Raw genomic sequence first — 17,465 nt, 5'->3', positions numbered from 1 at the left:
AGACACAAACGCCTGCCGAACTTTCGTCTAACAGCCGGACGCACCCACCAGTTTTAACCGGAACCTTAAACAATGGTCAGACACCATTTCCTCTAATGATTTTCAACAATAATATGACACAAGAAAGCAAAAAAAAACAAAGAAACAATTGCAGAACCCCAGGAGTACTCTAGTCGCCTACAAATATGTAATGGCTGAAAATTTACATGTCATCGACCTGAACACAAACAGTCATTAGAATTTTACTCTGTACATCTGTTAACACAAGCAGAGTGGCGCAGCGGAAGCGTGCTGGGCCCATAACCCAGAGGTCGATGGATCGAAGCCATCCTCTGCTAAATTGTGCTGCATTGCATCTTTTTCTACAAACTAGCTAAGTTTTTTTCACTTCCCCATTTTGGTTCTCTATATACAGAGAAATGGTTTGCTAGAAAATTGCTCGACTGTATTTGTAGACCATAATTCACATTGTGAAACCCAGCGGTCAATGGATTGAAACCAACCTCTGCTAAATAGTTGTGTTTTATAAACTTCATCATTGCATATCAACTGAACTTTTCTGTCAACAGCAAACGTGTCTCGGATCAAAAACACTAGTCAAAATCCTAAATCCCAGTACAACTCGTGCCAAAGGACCAGAAGGAGATTCGCGACCTCTCAGCATTTTCTATATTCAAACCAAACCATAAAAGATCAATCTTTTCGCTTGGGATTGTGCTGCATTACAACTTTTTTCTACAAACTAGGTAAGTTTTTTTTCATTCCCCCAGTTTGGTTCTCTATATACAGAGAAATGGTTTACTAGAAAATTGCTCGACTGTATTTGTAGGCCATAATTCACATTGTGAAACCCAGCGGTCGATGGATCGAAACCAACCTCTGCTAAATAGTTGTGTTTTATAAACTTCATCATTGCATATCAACTGAACTTTTCTGTCAACAGCAAACGTGTCTCGGATCAAAAACACTAGTCAAAATCCTAAATCCCAGTACAACTCGTGCCAAAGGACCAGAAGGAGATTCGCGACCTCTCAGCATTTTCTATATTCAAACCAAACCATAAAAGGTCAATCTTTTTGCTTGGGATTGTGCTGCATTACAACTTTTTTCTACAAACTAGGTAAGTTTTTTTTACTCCCCCAGTCTGGTTCTCTACATACATAGAAATGGTTTGCTAGAAAATTGCCCGACTGTATTTGTAGGCCATAATTCACATTGTGAAACCCAGCGGTCGATGGATCGAAACCAACCTCTGCTAAATAGTTGTGATTTATAAACTTCATCATTGCATATCAACTGAACTTTTCTGTCAACAGCAAACGTGTCTCGGATCAAAAACACTAGTCAAAATCCTAAATCCCAGTACAACTCGTGCCAAAGGACCAGAAGGAGATTCGCGACCTCTCAGCATTTTCTATATTCAAACCAAACCATAAAAGGTCAATCTTTTTGCTTGGGATTGTGCTGCATTACAACTTTTTTCTACAAACTAGGTAAGTTTTTTTTACTCCCCCAGTCTGGTTCTCTACATACATAGAAATGGTTTGCTAGAAAATTGCCCGACTGTATTTGTAGGCCATAATTCACATTGTGAACTACGTAGATGTTCTTCAAATATGGGAGAAAGGAATCTGTACTTAAAAAAAAAAAAAAAAAAAAAAAAGCACTCAATGGCACATTTGACTATAAGTAAACTGTGACATGGTGTGGCGTGAAACTGATAATGGCGTTCGTCGGGCATGGGGGATTAGCTCAAGTGGTAGAGAGTCATGCGAGAGGTAGCGAGAGGTAGCGGGATCGATGCCCGCATTCTCCAATACAATCTTTGGATTCCTTTTTCAGTTGGCCGAGTGAATTGTTTATGCCACCTGCTCGTGGCACACACGTCCAAACCTTGAAGACTTTCAACAATGGCTAAATCAAGCCTTCGATAGCTCAGCTGGTAGAGCGGAGGACTGTAGATCTAAATTAGCAATCCTTAGGTCGCTGGTTCAATTCCGGCTCGAAGGAAGTTTTGTGTATTCTATCAGATGTTTTCAACCTTCTGGCAAATACCAGACAGCTATGCTCTTTCTGGACATGTAGACAGAAACACAACCGGAAAGTTTTTTCTCCAGTTTGCCTTGTGAATTCAAAACTTAGGCAGCAACAGTGCTTTTACTTTATGGAGATGCTGAGCACCAATGTGAAAACGTCTTCAACTGTAGCATGCTACCCAAGCAAAAGGAACCAACGTCCCTGGGTGGACTCGAACCACCAACCTTTCGGTTAACAGCCGAACGCGCTAACCGATTGCGCCACAGAGACACAAACGCCTGCCGAACTTTCGTCTAACAGCCGGACGCACCCACCAGTTTTAACCGGAACCTTAAACAATGGTCAGACACCATTTCCTCTAATGATTTTCAACAATAATATGACACAAGAAAGCAAAAAAAAACAAAGAAACAATTGCAGAACCCCAGGAGTACTCTAGTCGCCAACAAATATGTAATGGCTGAAAATTTACATGTCATCGACATGAACACAAACAGTCATTAGAATTTTACTCTGTACATCTGTTAACACAAGCAGAGTGGCGCAGCGGAAGCGTGCTGGGCCCATAACCCAGAGGTCGATGGATCGAAACCATCCTCTGCTAAATTGTGCTGCATTGCATCTTTTTCTACAAACTAGCTAAGTTTTTTTTCACTTCCCCATTTTGGTTCTCTATATACAGAGAAATGGTTTGCTAGAAAATTGCTCGACTGTATTTGTAGACCATAATTCACATTGTGAAACCCAGCGGTCAATGGATTGAAACCAACCTCTGCTAAATAGTTGTGTTTTATAAACTTCATCATTGCATATCAACTGAACTTTTCTGTCAACAGCAAACGTGTCTCGGATCAAAAACACTAGTCAAAATCCTAAATCCCAGTACAACTCGTGCCAAAGGACCAGAAGGAGATTCGCGACCTCTCAGCATTTTCTATATTCAAACCAAACCATAAAAGATCAATCTTTTCGCTTGGGATTGTGCTGCATTACAACTTTTTTCTACAAACTAGGTAAGTTTTTTTTCATTCCCCCAGTTTGGTTCTCTATATACAGAGAAATGGTTTACTAGAAAATTGCTCGACTGTATTTGTAGGCCATAATTCACATTGTGAAACCCAGCGGTCGATGGATCGAAACCAACCTCTGCTAAATAGTTGTGTTTTATAAACTTCATCATTGCATATCAACTGAACTTTTCTGTCAACAGCAAACGTGTCTCGGATCAAAAACACTAGTCAAAATCCTAAATCCCAGTACAACTCGTGCCAAAGGACCAGAAGGAGATTCGCGACCTCTCAGCATTTTCTATATTCAAACCAAACCATAAAAGGTCAATCTTTTTGCTTGGGATTGTGCTGCATTACAACTTTTTTCTACAAACTAGGTAAGTTTTTTTTACTCCCCCAGTCTGGTTCTCTACATACATAGAAATGGTTTGCTAGAAAATTGCCCGACTGTATTTGTAGGCCATAATTCACATTGTGAAACCCAGCGGTCGATGGATCGAAACCAACCTCTGCTAAATAGTTGTGATTTATAAACTTCATCATTGCATATCAACTGAACTTTTCTGTCAACAGCAAACGTGTCTCGGATCAAAAACACTAGTCAAAATCCTAAATCCCAGTACAACTCGTGCCAAAGGACCAGAAGGAGATTTGCGACCTCTCAGCATTTTCTATATTCAAACCAAACCATAAAAGGTCAATCTTTTTGCTTGGGATTGTGCTGCATTACAACTTTTTTCTACAAACTAGGTAAGTTTTTTTTACTCCCCCAGTCTGGTTCTCTACATACATAGAAATGGTTTGCTAGAAAATTGCCCGACTGTATTTGTAGGCCATAATTCACATTGTGAACTACGTAGATGTTCTTCAAATATGGGAGAAAGGAATCTGTACTTAAAAAAAAAAAAAAAAAAAAAAAAAAAAAAAAGCACTCAATGGCACATTTGACTATAAGTAAACTGAAAAGCAAAAAAAAACAAAGAAACAATTGCAGAACCCCAGGAGTACTCTAGTCGCCAACAAATATGTAATGGCTGAAAATTTACATGTCATCGACCTGAACACAAACAGTCATTAGAATTTTACTCTGTACATCTGTTAACACAAGCAGAGTGGCGCAGCGGAAGCGTGCTGGGCCCATAACCCAGAGGTCGATGGATCGAAACCATCCTCTGCTAAATTTTGCTGCATTGCATCTTTTTCTACAAACTAGCTAAGTTTTTTTTCACTTCCCCATTTTGGTTCTCTATATACAGAGAAATGGTTTGCTAGAAAATTGCTCGACTGTATTTGTAGACCATAATTCACATTGTGAAACCCAGCGGTCAATGGATTGAAACCAACCTCCAATAAACTTCATCATTGCATATCAGCTGAACTTTTCTGTCAACAGCAAACGTGTCTCGGATCAAAAACACTAGTCAAAATCCTAAATCCCAGTACAACTCGTGCCAAAGGACCAGAAGGAGATTCGCGACCTCTCAGCATTTTCTATATTCAAACCAAACCATAAAAGATCAATCTTTTCGCTTGGGATTGTGCTGCATTACAACTTTTTTCTACAAACTAGGTAAGTTTTTTTTCATTCCCCCAGTTTGGTTCTCTATATACAGAGAAATGGTTTACTAGAAAATTGCTCGACTGTATTTGTAGGCCATAATTCACATTGTGAAACCCAGCGGTCGATGGATCGAAACCAACCTCTGCTAAATAGTTGTGTTTTATAAACTTCATCATTGCATATCAACTGAACTTTTCTGTCAACAGCAAACGTGTCTCGGATCAAAAACACTAGTCAAAATCCTAAATCCCAGTACAACTCGTGCCAAAGGACCAGAAGGAGATTCGCGACCTCTCAGCATTTTCTATATTCAAACCAAACCATAAAAGGTCAATCTTTTTGCTTGGGATTGTGCTGCATTACAACTTTTTTCTACAAACTAGGTAAGTTTTTTTTACTCCCCCAGTCTGGTTCTCTACATACATAGAAATGGTTTGCTAGAAAATTGCCCGACTGTATTTGTAGGCCATAATTCACATTGTGAAACCCAGCGGTCGATGGATCGAAACCAACCTCTGCTAAATAGTTGTGATTTATAAACTTCATCATTGCATATCAACTGAACTTTTCTGTCAACAGCAAACGTGTCTCGGATCAAAAACACTAGTCAAAATCCTAAATCCCAGTACAACTCGTGCCAAAGGACCAGAAGGAGATTCGCGACCTCTCAGCATTTTCTATATTCAAACCAAACCATAAAAGGTCAATCTTTTTGCTTGGGATTGTGCTGCATTACAACTTTTTTCTACAAACTAGGTAAGTTTTTTTTACTCCCCCAGTCTGGTTCTCTACATACATAGAAATGGTTTGCTAGAAAATTGCCCGACTGTATTTGTAGGCCATAATTCACATTGTGAACTACGTAGATGTTCTTCAAATATGGGAGAAAGGAATCTGTACTTAAAAAAAAAAAAAAAAAAAGCACTCAATGGCACATTTGACTATAAGTAAACTGTGACATGGTGTGGCGTGAAACTGATAATGGCGTTCGTCGGGCATGGGGGATTAGCTCAAGTGGTAGAGCGCTCGCTTAGCATGCGAGAGGTAGCGGGATCGATGCCCGCATTCTCCAATACAATCTTTGGATTCCTTTTTCAGTTGGCCGAGTGAATTGTTTATGCCACCTGCTCGTGGCACACACGTCCAAACCTTGAAGACTTTCAACAATGGCTAAATCAAGCCTTCGATAGCTCAGCTGGTAGAGCGGAGGACTGTAGATCTAAATTAGCAATCCTTAGGTCGCTGGTTCAATTCCGGCTCGAAGGAAGTTTTGTGTATTCTATCAGATGTTTTCAACCTTCTGGCAAATACCAGACAGCTATGCTCTTTCTGGACATGTAGACAGAAACACAACCGGAAAGTTTTTTCTCCAGTTTGCCTTGTGAATTCAAAACTTAGGCAGCAACAGTGCTTTTACTTTATGGAGATGCTGAGCACCAATGTGAAAACGTCTTCAACTGTAGCATGCTACCCAAGCAAAAGGAACCAACGTCCCTGGGTGGACTCGAACCACCAACCTTTCGGTTAACAGCCGAACGCGCTAACCGATTGCGCCACAGAGACACAAACGCCTGCCGAACTTTCGTCTAACAGCCGGACGCACCCACCAGTTTTAACCGGAACCTTAAACAATGGTCAGACACCATTTCCTCTAATGATTTTCAACAATAATATGACACAAGAAAGCAAAAAAAAACAAAGAAACAATTGCAGAACCCCAGGAGTACTCTAGTCGCCAACAAATATGTAATGGCTGAAAATTTACATGTCATCGACATGAACACAAACAGTCATTAGAATTTTACTCTGTACATCTGTTAACACAAGCAGAGTGGCGCAGCGGAAGCGTGCTGGGCCCATAACCCAGAGGTCGATGGATCGAAACCATCCTCTGCTAAATTGTGCTGCATTGCATCTTTTTCTACAAACTAGCTAAGTTTTTTTTCACTTCCCCATTTTGGTTCTCTATATACAGAGAAATGGTTTGCTAGAAAATTGCTCGACTGTATTTGTAGACCATAATTCACATTGTGAAACCCAGCGGTCAATGGATTGAAACCAACCTCTGCTAAATAGTTGTGTTTTATAAACTTCATCATTGCATATCAACTGAACTTTTCTGTCAACAGCAAACGTGTCTCAGATCAAAAACACTAGTCAAAATCCTAAATCCCAGTACAACTCGTGCCAAAGGACCAGAAGGAGATTCGCGACCTCTCAGCATTTTCTATATTCAAACCAAACCATAAAAGATCAATCTTTTCGCTTGGGATTGTGCTGCATTACAACTTTTTTCTACAAACTAGGTAAGTTTTTTTTCATTCCCCCAGTTTGGTTCTCTATATACAGAGAAATGGTTTACTAGAAAATTGCTCGACTGTATTTGTAGGCCATAATTCACATTGTGAAACCCAGCGGTCGATGGATCGAAACCAACCTCTGCTAAATAGTTGTGTTTTATAAACTTCATCATTGCATATCAACTGAACTTTTCTGTCAACAGCAAACGTGTCTCGGATCAAAAACACTAGTCAAAATCCTAAATCCCAGTACAACTCGTGCCAAAGGACCAGAAGGAGATTCGCGACCTCTCAGCATTTTCTATATTCAAACCAAACCATAAAAGGTCAATCTTTTTGCTTGGGATTGTGCTGCATTACAACTTTTTTCTTCAAACTAGGTAAGTTTTTTTTACTCCCCCAGTCTGGTTCTCTACATACATAGAAATGGTTTGCTAGAAAATTGCCCGACTGTATTTGTAGGCCATAATTCACATTGTGAAACCCAGCGGTCGATGGATCGAAACCAACCTCTGCTAAATAGTTGTGATTTATAAACTTCATCATTGCATATCAACTGAACTTTTCTGTCAACAGCAAACGTGTCTCGGATCAAAAACACTAGTCAAAATCCTAAATCCCAGTACAACTCGTGCCAAAGGACCAGAAGGAGATTCGCGACCTCTCAGCATTTTCTATATTCAAACCAAACCATAAAAGGTCAATCTTTTTGCTTGGGATTGTGCTGCATTACAACTTTTTTCTACAAACTAGGTAAGTTTTTTTTACTCCCCCAGTCTGGTTCTCTACATACATAGAAATGGTTTGCTAGAAAATTGCCCGACTGTATTTGTAGGCCATAATTCACATTGTGAACTCCGTAGATGTTCTTCAAATATGGGAGAAAGGAATCTGTACTTAAAAAAAAAAAAAAAAAAAAAAAAAAAAAAAAGCACTCAATGGCACATTTGACTATAAGTAAACTGTGACATGGTGTGGCGTGAAACTGATAATGGCGTTCGTCGGGCATGGGGGATTAGCTCAAGTGGTAGAGCGCTCGCTTAGCATGCGAGAGGTAGCGGGATCGATGCCCGCATTCTCCAATACAATCTTTGGATTCCTTTTTCAGTTGGCCGAGTGAATTGTTTATGCCACCTGCTCGTGGCACACACGTCCAAACCTTGAAGACTTTCAACAATGGCTAAATCAAGCCTTCGATAGCTCAGCTGGTAGAGCGGAGGACTGTAGATCTAAATTAGCAATCCTTAGGTCGCTGGTTCAATTCCGGCTCGAAGGAAGTTTTGTGTATTCTATCAGATGTTTTCAACCTTCTGGCAAATACCAGACAGCTATGCTCTTTCTGGACATGTAGACAGAAACACAACCGGAAAGTTTTTTCTCCAGTTTGCCTTGTGAATTCAAAACTTAGGCAGCAACAGTGCTTTTACTTTATGGAGATGCTGAGCACCAATGTGAAAACGTCTTCAACTGTAGCATGCTACCCAAGCAAAAGGAACCAACGTCCCTGGGTGGACTCGAACCACCAACCTTTCGGTTAACAGCCGAACGCGCTAACCGATTGCGCCACAGAGACACAAACGCCTGCCGAACTTTCGTCTAACAGCCGGACGCACCCACCAGTTTTAACCGGAACCTTAAACAATGGTCAGACACCATTTCCTCTAATGATTTTCAACAATAATATGACACAAGAAAGCAAAAAAAAACAAAGAAACAATTGCAGAACCCCAGGAGTACTCTAGTCGCCTACAAATATGTAATGGCTGAAAATTTACATGTCATCGACCTGAACACAAACAGTCATTAGAATTTTACTCTGTACATCTGTTAACACAAGCAGAGTGGCGCAGCGGAAGCGTGCTGGGCCCATAACCCAGAGGTCGATGGATCGAAGCCATCCTCTGCTAAATTGTGCTGCATTGCATCTTTTTCTACAAACTAGCTAAGTTTTTTTCACTTCCCCATTTTGGTTCTCTATATACAGAGAAATGGTTTGCTAGAAAATTGCTCGACTGTATTTGTAGACCATAATTCACATTGTGAAACCCAGCGGTCAATGGATTGAAACCAACCTCTGCTAAATAGTTGTGTTTTATAAACTTCATCATTGCATATCAACTGAACTTTTCTGTCAACAGCAAACGTGTCTCGGATCAAAAACACTAGTCAAAATCCTAAATCCCAGTACAACTCGTGCCAAAGGACCAGAAGGAGATTCGCGACCTCTCAGCATTTTCTATATTCAAACCAAACCATAAAAGATCAATCTTTTCGCTTGGGATTGTGCTGCATTACAACTTTTTTCTACAAACTAGGTAAGTTTTTTTTCATTCCCCCAGTTTGGTTCTCTATATACAGAGAAATGGTTTACTAGAAAATTGCTCGACTGTATTTGTAGGCCATAATTCACATTGTGAAACCCAGCGGTCGATGGATCGAAACCAACCTCTGCTAAATAGTTGTGTTTTATAAACTTCATCATTGCATATCAACTGAACTTTTCTGTCAACAGCAAACGTGTCTCGGATCAAAAACACTAGTCAAAATCCTAAATCCCAGTACAACTCGTGCCAAAGGACCAGAAGGAGATTCGCGACCTCTCAGCATTTTCTATATTCAAACCAAACCATAAAAGGTCAATCTTTTTGCTTGGGATTGTGCTGCATTACAACTTTTTTCTTCAAACTAGGTAAGTTTTTTTTACTCCCCCAGTCTGGTTCTCTACATACATAGAAATGGTTTGCTAGAAAATTGCCCGACTGTATTTGTAGGCCATAATTCACATTGTGAAACCCAGCGGTCGATGGATCGAAACCAACCTCTGCTAAATAGTTGTGATTTATAAACTTCATCATTGCATATCAACTGAACTTTTCTGTCAACAGCAAACGTGTCTCGGATCAAAAACACTAGTCAAAATCCTAAATCCCAGTACAACTCGTGCCAAAGGACCAGAAGGAGATTCGCGACCTCTCAGCATTTTCTATATTCAAACCAAACCATAAAAGGTCAATCTTTTTGCTTGGGATTGTGCTGCATTACAACTTTTTTCTACAAACTAGGTAAGTTTTTTTTACTCCCCCAGTCTGGTTCTCTACATACATAGAAATGGTTTGCTAGAAAATTGCCCGACTGTATTTGTAGGCCATAATTCACATTGTGAACTACGTAGATGTTCTTCAAATATGGGAGAAAGGAATCTGTACTTAAAAAAAAAAAAAAAAAAAGCACTCAATGGCACATTTGACTATAAGTAAACTGTGACATGGTGTGGCGTGAAACTGATAATGGCGTTCGTCGGGCATGGGGGATTAGCTCAAGTGGTAGAGCGCTCGCTTAGCATGCGAGAGGTAGCGGGATCGATGCCCGCATTCTCCAATACAATCTTTGGATTCCTTTTTCAGTTGGCCGAGTGAATTGTTTATGCCACCTGCTCGTGGCACACACGTCCAAACCTTGAAGACTTTCAACAATGGCTAAATCAAGCCTTCGATAGCTCAGCTGGTAGAGCGGAGGACTGTAGATCTAAATTAGCAATCCTTAGGTCGCTGGTTCAATTCCGGCTCGAAGGAAGTTTTGTGTATTCTATCAGATGTTTTCAACCTTCTGGCAAATACCAGACAGCTATGCTCTTTCTGGACATGTAGACAGAAACACAACCGGAAAGTTTTTTCTCCAGTTTGCCTTGTGAATTCAAAACTTAGGCAGCAACAGTGCTTTTACTTTATGGAGATGCTGAGCACCAATGTGAAAACGTCTTCAACTGTAGCATGCTACCCAAGCAAAAGGAACCAACGTCCCTGGGTGGACTCGAACCACCAACCTTTCGGTTAACAGCCGAACGCGCTAACCGATTGCGCCACAGAGACACAAACGCCTGCCGAACTTTCGTCTAACAGCCGGACGCACCCACCAGTTTTAACCGGAACCTTAAACAATGGTCAGACACCATTTCCTCTAATGATTTTCAACAATAATATGACACAAGAAAGCAAAAAAAAACAAAGAAACAATTGCAGAACCCCAGGAGTACTCTAGTCGCCTACAAATATGTAATGGCTGAAAATTTACATGTCATCGACCTGAACACAAACAGTCATTAGAATTTTACTCTGTACATCTGTTAACACAAGCAGAGTGGCGCAGCGGAAGCGTGCTGGGCCCATAACCCAGAGGTCGATGGATCGAAGCCATCCTCTGCTAAATTGTGCTGCATTGCATCTTTTTCTACAAACTAGCTAAGTTTTTTTCACTTCCCCATTTTGGTTCTCTATATACAGAGAAATGGTTTGCTAGAAAATTGCTCGACTGTATTTGTAGACCATAATTCACATTGTGAAACCCAGCGGTCAATGGATTGAAACCAACCTCTGCTAAATAGTTGTGTTTTATAAACTTCATCATTGCATATCAACTGAACTTTTCTGTCAACAGCAAACGTGTCTCGGATCAAAAACACTAGTCAAAATCCTAAATCCCAGTACAACTCGTGCCAAAGGACCAGAAGGAGATTCGCGACCTCTCAGCATTTTCTATATTCAAACCAAACCATAAAAGATCAATCTTTTCGCTTGGGATTGTGCTGCATTACAACTTTTTTCTACAAACTAGGTAAGTTTTTTTTCATTCCCCCAGTTTGGTTCTCTATATACAGAGAAATGGTTTACTAGAAAATTGCTCGACTGTATTTGTAGGCCATAATTCACATTGTGAAACCCAGCGGTCGATGGATCGAAACCAACCTCTGCTAAATAGTTGTGTTTTATAAACTTCATCATTGCATATCAACTGAACTTTTCTGTCAACAGCAAACGTGTCTCGGATCAAAAACACTAGTCAAAATCCTAAATCCCAGTACAACTCGTGCCAAAGGACCAGAAGGAGATTCGCGACCTCTCAGCATTTTCTATATTCAAACCAAACCATAAAAGGTCAATCTTTTTGCTTGGGATTGTGCTGCATTACAACTTTTTTCTACAAACTAGGTAAGTTTTTTTTACTCCCCCAGTCTGGTTCTCTACATACATAGAAATGGTTTGCTAGAAAATTGCCCGACTGTATTTGTAGGCCATAATTCACATTGTGAAACCCAGCGGTCGATGGATCGAAACCAACCTCTGCTAAATAGTTGTGATTTATAAACTTCATCATTGCATATCAACTGAACTTTTCTGTCAACAGCAAACGTGTCTCGGATCAAAAACACTAGTCAAAATCCTAAATCCCAGTACAACTCGTGCCAAAGGACCAGAAGGAGATTCGCGACCTCTCAGCATTTTCTATATTCAAACCAAACCATAAAAGGTCAATCTTTTTGCTTGGGATTGTGCTGCATTACAACTTTTTTCTACAAACTAGGTAAGTTTTTTTTACTCCCCCAGTCTGGTTCTCTACATACATAGAAATGGTTTGCTAGAAAATTGCCCGACTGTATTTGTAGGCCATAATTCACATTGTGAACTACGTAGATGTTCTTCAAATATGGGAGAAAGGAATCTGTACTTAAAAAAAAAAAAAAAAAAAGCACTCAATGGCACATTTGACTATAAGTAAACTGTGACATGGTGTGGCGTGAAACTGATAATGGCGTTCGTCGGGCATGGGGGATTAGCTCAAGTGGTAGAGCGCTCGCTTAGCATGCGAGAGGTAGCGGGATCGATGCCCGCATTCTCCAATACAATCTTTGGATTCCTTTTTCAGTTGGCCGAGTGAATTGTTTATGCCACCTGCTCGTGGCACACACGTCCAAACCTTGAAGACTTTCAACAATGGCTAAATCAAGCCTTCGATAGCTCAGCTGGTAGAGCGGAGGACTGTAGATCTAAATTAGCAATCCTTAGGTCGCTGGTTCAATTCCGGCTCGAAGGAAGTTTTGTGTATTCTATCAGATGTTTTCAACCTTCTGGCAAATACCAGACAGCTATGCTCTTTCTGGACATGTAGACAGAAACACAACCGGAAAGTTTTTTCTCCAGTTTGCCTTGTGAATTCAAAACTTAGGCAGCAACAGTGCTTTTACTTTATGGAGATGCTGAGCACCAATGTGAAAACGTCTTCAACTGTAGCATGCTACCCAAGCAAAAGGAACCAACGTCCCTGGGTGGACTCGAACCACCAACCTTTCGGTTAACAGCCGAACGCGCTAACCGATTGCGCCACAGAGACACAAACGCCTGCCGAACTTTCGTCTAACAGCCGGACGCACCCACCAGTTTTAACCGGAACCTTAAACAATGGTCAGACACCATTTCCTCTAATGATTTTCAACAATAATATGACACAAGAAAGCAAAAAAAAACAAAGAAACAATTGCAGAACCCCAGGAGTACTCTAGTCGCCAACAAATATGTAATGGCTGAAAATTTACATGTCATCGACATGAACACAAACAGTCATTAGAATTTTACTCTGTACATCTGTTAACACAAGCAGAGTGGCGCAGCGGAAGCGTGCTGGGCCCATAACCCAGAGGTCGATGGATCGAAACCATCCTCTGCTAAATTGTGCTGCATTGCATCTTTTTCTACAAACTAGCTAAGTTTTTTTTCACTTCCCCATTTTGGTTCTCTATATACAGAGAAATGGTTTGCTAGAAAATTGCTCGACTGTATTTGTAGACCATAATTCACATTGTGAAACCCAGCGGTCAATGGATTGAAACCAACCTCTGCTAAATAGTTGTGTTTTATAAACTTCATCATTGCATATCAACTGAACTTTTCTGTCAACAGCAAACGTGTCTCAGATCAAAAACACTAGTCAAAATCCTAAATCCCAGTACAACTCGTGCCAAAGGACCAGAAGGAGATTCGCGACCTCTCAGCATTTTCTATATTCAAACCAAACCATAAAAGATCAATCTTTTCGCTTGGGATTGTGCTGCATTACAACTTTTTTCTACAAACTAGGTAAGTTTTTTTTCATTCCCCCAGTTTGGTTCTCTATATACAGAGAAATGGTTTACTAGAAAATTGCTCGACTGTATTTGTAGGCCATAATTCACATTGTGAAACCCAGCGGTCGATGGATCGAAACCAACCTCTGCTAAATAGTTGTGTTTTATAAACTTCATCATTGCATATCAACTGAACTTTTCTGTCAACAGCAAACGTGTCTCGGATCAAAAACACTAGTCAAAATCCTAAATCCCAGTACAACTCGTGCCAAAGGACCAGAAGGAGATTCGCGACCTCTCAGCATTTTCTATATTCAAACCAAACCATAAAAGGTCAATCTTTTTGCTTGGGATTGTGCTGCATTACAACTTTTTTCTTCAAACTAGGTAAGTTTTTTTTACTCCCCCAGTCTGGTTCTCTACATACATAGAAATGGTTTGCTAGAAAATTGCCCGACTGTATTTGTAGGCCATAATTCACATTGTGAAACCCAGCGGTCGATGGATCGAAACCAACCTCTGCTAAATAGTTGTGATTTATAAACTTCATCATTGCATATCAACTGAACTTTTCTGTCAACAGCAAACGTGTCTCGGATCAAAAACACTAGTCAAAATCCTAAATCCCAGTACAACTCGTGCCAAAGGACCAGAAGGAGATTCGCGACCTCTCAGCATTTTCTATATTCAAACCAAACCATAAAAGGTCAATCTTTTTGCTTGGGATTGTGCTGCATTACAACTTTTTTCTACAAACTAGGTAAGTTTTTTTTACTCCCCCAGTCTGGTTCTCTACATACATAGAAATGGTTTGCTAGAAAATTGCCCGACTGTATTTGTAGGCCATAATTCACATTGTGAACTCCGTAGATGTTCTTCAAATATGGGAGAAAGGAATCTGTACTTAAAAAAAAAAAAAAAAAAAAAAAAAAAAAAAAGCACTCAATGGCACATTTGACTATAAGTAAACTGTGACATGGTGTGGCGTGAAACTGATAATGGCGTTCGTCGGGCATGGGGGATTAGCTCAAGTGGTAGAGCGCTCGCTTAGCATGCGAGAGGTAGCGGGATCGATGCCCGCATTCTCCAATACAATCTTTGGATTCCTTTTTCAGTTGGCCGAGTGAATTGTTTATGCCACCTGCTCGTGGCACACACGTCCAAACCTTGAAGACTTTCAACAATGGCTAAATCAAGCCTTCGATAGCTCAGCTGGTAGAGCGGAGGACTGTAGATCTAAATTAGCAATCCTTAGGTCGCTGGTTCAATTCCGGCTCGAAGGAAGTTTTGTGTATTCTATCAGATGTTTTCAACCTTCTGGCAAATACCAGACAGCTATGCTCTTTCTGGACATGTAGACAGAAACACAACCGGAAAGTTTTTTCTCCAGTTTGCCTTGTGAATTCAAAACTTAGGCAGCAACAGTGCTTTTACTTTATGGAGATGCTGAGCACCAATGTGAAAACGTCTTCAACTGTAGCATGCTACCCAAGCAAAAGGAACCAACGTCCCTGGGTGGACTCGAACCACCAACCTTTCGGTTAACAGCCGAACGCGCTAACCGATTGCGCCACAGAGACACAAACGCCTGCCGAACTTTCGTCTAACAGCCGGACGCACCCACCAGTTTTAACCGGAACCTTAAACAATGGTCAGACACCATTTCCTCTAATGATTTTCAACAATAATATGACACAAGAAAGCAAAAAAAAACAAAGAAACAATTGCAGAACCCCAGGAGTACTCTAGTCGCCTACAAATATGTAATGGCTGAAAATTTACATGTCATCGACCTGAACACAAACAGTCATTAGAATTTTACTCTGTACATCTGTTAACACAAGCAGAGTGGCGCAGCGGAAGCGTGCTGGGCCCATAACCCAGAGGTCGATGGATCGAAGCCATCCTCTGCTAAATTGTGCTGCATTGCATCTTTTTCTACAAACTAGCTAAGTTTTTTTCACTTCCCCATTTTGGTTCTCTATATACAGAGAAATGGTTTGCTAGAAAATTGCTCGACTGTATTTGTAGACCATAATTCACATTGTGAAACCCAGCGGTCAATGGATTGAAACCAACCTCTGCTAAATAGTTGTGTTTTATAAACTTCATCATTGCATATCAACTGAACTTTTCTGTCAACAGCAAACGTGTCTCGGATCAAAAACACTAGTCAAAATCCTAAATCCCAGTACAACTCGTGCCAAAGGACCAGAAGGAGATTCGCGACCTCTCAGCATTTTCTATATTCAAACCAAACCATAAAAGATCAATCTTTTCGCTTGGGATTGTGCTGCATTACAACTTTTTTCTACAAACTAGGTAAGTTTTTTTTCATTCCCCCAGTTTGGTTCTCTATATACAGAGAAATGGTTTACTAGAAAATTGCTCGACTGTATTTGTAGGCCATAATTCACATTGTGAAACCCAGCGGTCGATGGATCGAAACCAACCTCTGCTAAATAGTTGTGTTTTATAAACTTCATCATTGCATATCAACTGAACTTTTCTGTCAACAGCAAACGTGTCTCGGATCAAAAACACTAGTCAAAATCCTAAATCCCAGTACAACTCGTGCCAAAGGACCAGAAGGAGATTCGCGACCTCTCAGCATTTTCTATATTCAAACCAAACCATAAAAGGTCAATCTTTTTGCTTGGGATTGTGCTGCATTACAACTTTTTTCTTCAAACTAGGTAAGTTTTTTTTACTCCCCCAGTCTGGTTCTCTACATACATAGAAATGGTTTGCTAGAAAATTGCCCGACTGTATTTGTAGGCCATAATTCACATTGTGAAACCCAGCGGTCGATGGATCGAAACCAACCTCTGCTAAATAGTTGTGATTTATAAACTTCATCATTGCATATCAACTGAACTTTTCTGTCAACAGCAAACGTGTCTCGGATCAAAAACACTAGTCAAAATCCTAAATCCCAGTACAACTCGTGCCAAAGGACCAGAAGGAGATTCGCGACCTCTCAGCATTTTCTATATTCAAACCAAACCATAAAAGGTCAATCTTTTTGCTTGGGATTGTGCTGCATTACAACTTTTTTCTACAAACTAGGTAAGTTTTTTTTACTCCCCCAGTCTGGTTCTCTACATACATAGAAATGGTTTGCTAGAAAATTGCCCGACTGTATTTGTAGGCCATAATTCACATTGTGAACTACGTAGATGTTCTTCAAATATGGGAGAAAGGAATCTGTACTTAAAAAAAAAAAAAAAAAAAGCACTCAATGGCACATTTGACTATAAGTAAACTGTGACATGGTGTGGCGTGAAACTGATAATGGCGTTCGTCGGGCATGGGGGATTAGCTCAAGTGGTAGAGCGCTCGCTTAGCATGCGAGAGGTAGCGGGATCGATGCCCGCATTCTCCAATACAATCTTTGGATTCCTTTTTCAGTTGGCCGAGTGAATTGTTTATGCCACCTGCTCGTGGCACACACGTCCAAACCTTGAAGACTTTCAACAATGGCTAAATCAAGCCTTCGATAGCTCAGCTGGTAGAGCGGAGGACTGTAGATCTAAATTAGCAATCCTTAGGTCGCTGGTTCAATTCCGGCTCGAAGGAAGTTTTGTGTATTCTATCAGATGTTTTCAACCTTCTGGCAAATACCAGACAGCTATGCTCTTTCTGGACATGTAGACAGAAAC

The 17,465-nt window shown here is 40.5% G+C and overlaps 13 non-coding genes across 13 annotated transcripts; all 13 read left to right on the top strand.

Moving 5' to 3' along the window:
- The first annotated feature begins 1,924 nt into the window (after nt 1-1,924).
- Nucleotides 1,925-2,010, top strand: TRNAY-GUA (transfer RNA tyrosine (anticodon GUA)). Its single transcript is given in 2 exon segments — nt 1,925-1,961; nt 1,975-2,010. It is a non-coding gene; the product is annotated as a tRNA-Tyr (tRNA).
- A 3,597-nt stretch (nt 2,011-5,607) lies between these two features.
- Nucleotides 5,608-5,680, top strand: TRNAA-AGC (transfer RNA alanine (anticodon AGC)). Its single transcript has one exon. It is a non-coding gene; the product is annotated as a tRNA-Ala (tRNA).
- A 108-nt stretch (nt 5,681-5,788) lies between these two features.
- On the top strand, nt 5,789-5,874 carry TRNAY-GUA (transfer RNA tyrosine (anticodon GUA)). The gene is given in 2 exon segments: nt 5,789-5,825; nt 5,839-5,874. It is a non-coding gene; the product is annotated as a tRNA-Tyr (tRNA).
- Nucleotides 5,875-7,917: 2,043 nt separating this feature from the next.
- TRNAA-AGC (transfer RNA alanine (anticodon AGC)) lies at nt 7,918-7,990 on the top strand. The gene has a single exon. It is a non-coding gene; the product is annotated as a tRNA-Ala (tRNA).
- A 108-nt stretch (nt 7,991-8,098) lies between these two features.
- Nucleotides 8,099-8,184, top strand: TRNAY-GUA (transfer RNA tyrosine (anticodon GUA)). Its single transcript is given in 2 exon segments — nt 8,099-8,135; nt 8,149-8,184. It is a non-coding gene; the product is annotated as a tRNA-Tyr (tRNA).
- A 2,029-nt stretch (nt 8,185-10,213) lies between these two features.
- On the top strand, nt 10,214-10,286 carry TRNAA-AGC (transfer RNA alanine (anticodon AGC)). Its single transcript has one exon. It is a non-coding gene; the product is annotated as a tRNA-Ala (tRNA).
- Nucleotides 10,287-10,394: 108 nt separating this feature from the next.
- TRNAY-GUA (transfer RNA tyrosine (anticodon GUA)) lies at nt 10,395-10,480 on the top strand. The gene is given in 2 exon segments: nt 10,395-10,431; nt 10,445-10,480. It is a non-coding gene; the product is annotated as a tRNA-Tyr (tRNA).
- A 2,029-nt stretch (nt 10,481-12,509) lies between these two features.
- Nucleotides 12,510-12,582, top strand: TRNAA-AGC (transfer RNA alanine (anticodon AGC)). Its single transcript has one exon. It is a non-coding gene; the product is annotated as a tRNA-Ala (tRNA).
- A 108-nt stretch (nt 12,583-12,690) lies between these two features.
- On the top strand, nt 12,691-12,776 carry TRNAY-GUA (transfer RNA tyrosine (anticodon GUA)). The gene is given in 2 exon segments: nt 12,691-12,727; nt 12,741-12,776. It is a non-coding gene; the product is annotated as a tRNA-Tyr (tRNA).
- Nucleotides 12,777-14,819: 2,043 nt separating this feature from the next.
- TRNAA-AGC (transfer RNA alanine (anticodon AGC)) lies at nt 14,820-14,892 on the top strand. The gene has a single exon. It is a non-coding gene; the product is annotated as a tRNA-Ala (tRNA).
- Nucleotides 14,893-15,000: 108 nt separating this feature from the next.
- Nucleotides 15,001-15,086, top strand: TRNAY-GUA (transfer RNA tyrosine (anticodon GUA)). The gene is given in 2 exon segments: nt 15,001-15,037; nt 15,051-15,086. It is a non-coding gene; the product is annotated as a tRNA-Tyr (tRNA).
- Nucleotides 15,087-17,115: 2,029 nt separating this feature from the next.
- On the top strand, nt 17,116-17,188 carry TRNAA-AGC (transfer RNA alanine (anticodon AGC)). Its single transcript has one exon. It is a non-coding gene; the product is annotated as a tRNA-Ala (tRNA).
- Nucleotides 17,189-17,296: 108 nt separating this feature from the next.
- TRNAY-GUA (transfer RNA tyrosine (anticodon GUA)) lies at nt 17,297-17,382 on the top strand. The gene is given in 2 exon segments: nt 17,297-17,333; nt 17,347-17,382. It is a non-coding gene; the product is annotated as a tRNA-Tyr (tRNA).
- The last annotated feature ends 83 nt before the right edge of the window (nt 17,383-17,465 follow it).

The sequence above is a fragment of the Dendrobates tinctorius genome, unplaced genomic scaffold (assembly GCF_039654945.1).
Source record: "Dendrobates tinctorius isolate UK_male_01 unplaced genomic scaffold, ASM3965494v1 ptg000251l, whole genome shotgun sequence".
In the NCBI taxonomy this organism is placed as follows: Eukaryota; Metazoa; Chordata; class Amphibia; order Anura; family Dendrobatidae; genus Dendrobates; species Dendrobates tinctorius.
The sequence above is the reverse complement of the archived record's forward strand: the minus strand, read 5'-3'. Positions and strand labels throughout refer to the sequence as shown.